Consider the following 5,243-nt stretch of genomic DNA (forward strand, 5'->3'; position numbering starts at 1 on the left):
GTAACCATTTTTGGACGTGTAATGAAGTGAAATATGAATGCAAATTATGTTGGATTAACAGAAACTTAACAATTAATGCCAGTATGAGAATAACAGAATGCTGGTGGAGTACAAAAGGGTATTAGCGGTAGTCACTGGACAGTGTCAAATGCATCTGGCGAGCTCAAGCAGAAGTCTACAATTTACAAACAAAGCACAAAACTACATGTACTCTCCTCCAGACAGCTCAACGCTACGTTAGGTCAGTCACTGATGTCTAGTGACTCTGTAGTTTAGTAATACTTGAAATAGAATACCAGTACAGTGCACTCCCGTTACAACGAACACGGTTATAACGAAATTTCATTATAATGAAGTAAAACTTCTGGTCCCAAAATTATGGTACAAAATTCGCTTATAACGAACATGGTTATAGAAAAATTTTCATTATAACGAAGTCTTTTCCGAGCACCATAGACAAAGAAAAACAAAAGAAATGTGCTTCGTTATAACAAAATTCGGATCGCTTCCGAAAATATGTAGCAGAACAAGCATTCGTAGCGTCTCTGCATGGGCGAACGCTTCACATCACTGTGTGTTCGCTCCTAGTGTCCCTCACGTCCAGTTTCCGAGGGGGACTTGCATTATTGTAATATAATAATCTGAAATTAAACAAGGTTCGTTTTATTGTTCCGAAGGTGCTTTATTACAAAACACACAGATTCTGATACCCCTAAATGTCCGTCAGTTCAGAGATGAAATAGGGTTTGTTATTACGAACATTTTGGGATTATTCAAAATGTTCGTTAATCCAACAATGAAATATCGTTCTTATTACGACGGTTCGTGGGTTAATGATAGGAATTCTAAACGTTCGTTAATCGAAACATTAAAAAACAATTGTTAATCCAAAAGTGAAAAAGGTGTGTCCACTAAAAAAAATTCAGGAATTGCAAACTTTATGATCGTCTTGAGATAACGGAATCTTCAAAATAACTAACCTTTCTCATTTTTTTATTTTTTCATTTACAAACATTCTTCGGAATAACAAACCTTATTTCATTATCGGATTAAAAAACCTTCAGAACAACGAACCTTCGGAACAGTGAACTTTTCTCCCTTTTTCATTTACAAACCTTCGAAATGACGAAACTCATTTCATTTTCCGATCAACGACTCGTTACGAGCTTTCGGAAAACGAACAATATATCGAAATTATGAACTTTCAAAATAACGAATCGTCGGAAGAGCGAAGCTTCAAAATAATGAACAAACATTTGGAATCCCGGGAATGCCGAAACTTCGGAATAAGGAGCCTTTCGGAGCAACGAACTTTATTAAGAAACAAATCTTTGGAATAGCGAATGTAAACGAATCCTAAACTGTCATTTTCTATATCTCTACAACTTATTGTGTGACATTACAAACAACTTTATGCTCTCTTTTAAATGCAATATTCAAACGAAATTAAAAAGGTACTATCCCATTTCACATAGCTTTCCAGTGTATGATGAGTATTCAACAAACAGAATATGATATATGGGTGGTTTCCTTGTTTTTGTTATTATTGTATTTGTTCGGTTGTAACGAAATTTCGTTATAACGAAAGAAAACTGCCGGTCCTGAGCATTTCGTTATAACGGGAGTGCACTGTACTAAAATGCTTCAATGCTACGAAGTGGTACATAATTAGCATCTGCAGCAAGTCATTCTACGGTACCCTTGGTACTTCTGTCAATTAAACAATCGTATCCTTCAACATTTCTACGACACCCAGTACATTGGCGTCACAATCTCTGAGGATCTCAAGTGGGAAAAGCATAGGCCTATTGCCAAGACAACCTCAAAAGGTACATGTAACTGGGTGCTAGACCACTCTGCCGCAGAAATACCACTTCTTTCCTCTGAACATCAAGAGAACAGCTTTACTATACAGTGCACTCCTAGCTGCTACAGCAAACGCAGTTATACAGTGCACTCCGGGCTGCTATAGCAATCGCAGTTATAACAAAATTCCGGTTGCAACGAAGTAAAAATCCAGGCTGCAACATTATCCACTCTGTTTTTTATTGCTTATTTGTTCGGTTATAAAGACATTTTGATATAACAAAAGAAAACTGCTGGTCCCCAGGACTTCGTTATAACAGGAATCCACTGTACTGCACTTGTGAGATCCCTTCTGGAGTATGGTGCCACATCCTGGGATCTGTACCTGAGGAAGAACATACCTGGTAAGCAGGCTTGAGAACGTGCAGGGAAGAGCAGTACACTTTATCACAAGAAACTACATGTACCTATCAAGGAGGGCTTCATTACCAGTAAACTGAATGAACTCAAGCTCCCAACCCTTCAGGAGTGAAGGAGGTACCTCAAACTAATTCTCTTCTATAAAGTGGTCTGGGGATTGGTGTCAGCTCTCCCATCCAAAATTTTGCTCGACCCATGAAGCACTAATCAGGGCCGGCGGAGCGATTTCAAAAGTGGGGGGGGGGGGGAGGGGCACTTCTGGGTTTCATGAGCTAAACCTCAGCAAAAAAAAAAAAAGTCCTCAGCTCTTCTCTCCCCTTCCCCTTTCGGGCTTCTTCAGCTGACAGGCAAAAAAAAAAAAAAAAAAGGGTCTTCAGCTAAAAAAACATAACCTTTCCGCGCTCACACTTCAAGATCTCTATCTATTTGTTTATGTGCCACTTACGTACTTCCGGGTTAAAAAAAAAGTGGGGGGCCCAAAGTGATGACACCTTATGTATTCCTTTGTATGGTGCACCAAAAGTGGGGGGAGGCCCGAGCCCCCTGGCCCATCTTTCACACATAACCTCAGACGTCAACACTTGTACAAATGTACTTTCACAGATACTATGGTCCACACTGATTCTTGAATTAACCTGTAGGCCTAATAGACTTTTTACAGTAGCTGGCAACCACTTTTTGTGTGAAATGGGTGGTGCAGTAGAGTTTCTATTGCACTTGCAGTCATTCCTACGCAAAGAAAGCAATCTGTTGAAGTTGTTCACAGAAAAATGAGTGACTGACTGCACTCTGGTTTGATTTTATACAAGTTGTAGATCTAACTGAGTGCACGCAACGAAGAAGACAGAAAAATCCGTCTGTCCAGAGTTTTTTATCTATTTTTTTACTTCTATTGCTCTATTCCGTGAAGCCAGATGCAGTCTCTACGGAACACATCCCCGACAACAAGATACAGACCGATCTTTTGGTCAAGCAACAGGTGCCTGTATGGTGCAAAAACCTCGAGTTGATCATGATCCGCGTTTAACATGGGAGTCAATGTAAAATGGCCCAATGCCAATCAATGCTGATGTCAGCCAGGCAGCTGGCAGGCCATGCTAGTAAGTAGCCATGCCATTTCTGCTCTAACAAAACCGGCAGCAACAAACAGCGAACAATAAACTGCATATCACACGATCGATGGGCAATCAACCAACTAGATCAGTCCGGGAAACCCGCTCATGAGGACCGCTCCCGCGTACGAGGACTGCCCCGCCTCATGAGGACCGCCGCCCCGCCTCATGAGGACCACCCCCATGCCTCATGAGGCCCGGGGGGAACGCCTCATGAGGCCCCCCTATTCACTTCTATTCATCTCACATCTGACGTATAAATTGTCGCAACTTTGCACAGTGATTTTTTGTTACACATACATGTCCACTATCCATGATGAAAAGAAGAAAAAATCCTATCTGTTTTTTTTTTTTCAAAAATCGAGTTTTAATCAACCGATGCAGAGCGCCCATTAAAACACACGTGTGTTTTAATGGGCGCTCTGCATCGGTTGATTAAAACTCGATTTTTGAAAAAAAAAACCAGATAGGATTTTTTCTTCTTTTCATCATGGATAGTGGACATGTATGTGTAACAAAAAATCACCGTGCAAAGTTGCGACAATTCATACGTCAGATGTGAGATGAATAGAAGTGAATAGGGGGGCCTCATGAGGCGTTCCCCCCGGGCCTCATGAGGCATGGGGGCGGTCCTCATGAGGCGGGGGGCGGTCCTCATGAGGCGGGGCAGTCCTCGTACGCGGGAGCGGTCCTCATGAGCGGGTTTCCCGGACTGAGATAGCTAGCGCTAGAATCTTTTCAAGTGTTGACTGTTGTGTTGTTTACCCAGGTGGCAGTAAAAACCGGTACCCCAGAGCGCTGTATTGTAGCCAGTTCAGTTACTGATAAACTGGTACCCTACACAGCGCCCCGGGGTTAGTGGCAGTAGACTGTCTAGTGCAGTAAACTTAGTATCGACAACTTTAAATTTCTTAGTAATGACGATCAGGATCTAATGACAAAATGTTAATAACCATTGCACTGACACTGTGCACTCCACTTGTTGTAGCCCACCACAGGACTGTAAAAGGACAGTCTCACACATGCTCACACTGCACTGTCACCACAAAGTTAGACACAGACGCATTGAATGATAGCATGCATGCATAGAAACTAACCGTTGGGCGCTGCGCGAGTTAGCTTAACATCCTCCCCTTACATCAAAGATCCTACAAGTTTCAAGTTTCAAGTTCATTCAAAGTTTCCACAATACAAAAATTACATAAGAACAATAATATAGTAATATGTAACAAGGAATACATTGTCAAATATATGCGATTAAAACAATTTGCAGAATATTTGAATATAAATTATTGACAATGGCATGCATGTGTAGAAATCTATAGGTATCTAGTCTGTGCATTATAGATGTAAAGTGGAGGGGTCTTAGAAAAGCAAAAGCTTGTATAATAAGACCCCTGAAAAGGCAAGTTAAGACATGTAATATAACAACTCACTAATAATATTTTATTATATACAATTCCACAAACATATTAAAGTTTTAAAGCCGTAGAATAATTCTAGTGCCTAGTGCTAGCTAGCGCTAGTGGAATCCCTCAAGAAGCGTAGCAACCACACTCCAAAGGATCTTTGCTTACATGATTACACACTCTCGATTACTCACCTATCCCCAATTATATTTACCCAATCAAAGAATGCTTACTCTGCATTATCTTATCTTCAACTTGGCTGCTCGAAGCTTGTTGCAGTTACGTGCTAAACTAGACAGAGTCTACAATTTTGTACCTACTCGATTGTAGTTCCGATGGCAAACGTGTAATCACGTGACGGAAGGTCACCTGATGATTTTGCTGTGTAAACAAAGTATGGCACATACAACAGTGCATGGGCTCGGATTGATGAATGTGCTGGCTGGCTGGATGAACAAGTTTCGCCGCGCGCGCAAGACCGCACGTCCAAAGGTAC

The sequence above is a fragment of the Diadema antillarum genome, unplaced genomic scaffold, assembly GCF_040938485.1.
Source record: "Diadema antillarum isolate AM-2024a unplaced genomic scaffold, OU_Dant_1.0 seq00001428_RagTag, whole genome shotgun sequence".
NCBI lineage: Eukaryota > Metazoa > Echinodermata > Echinoidea > Diadematoida > Diadematidae > Diadema > Diadema antillarum.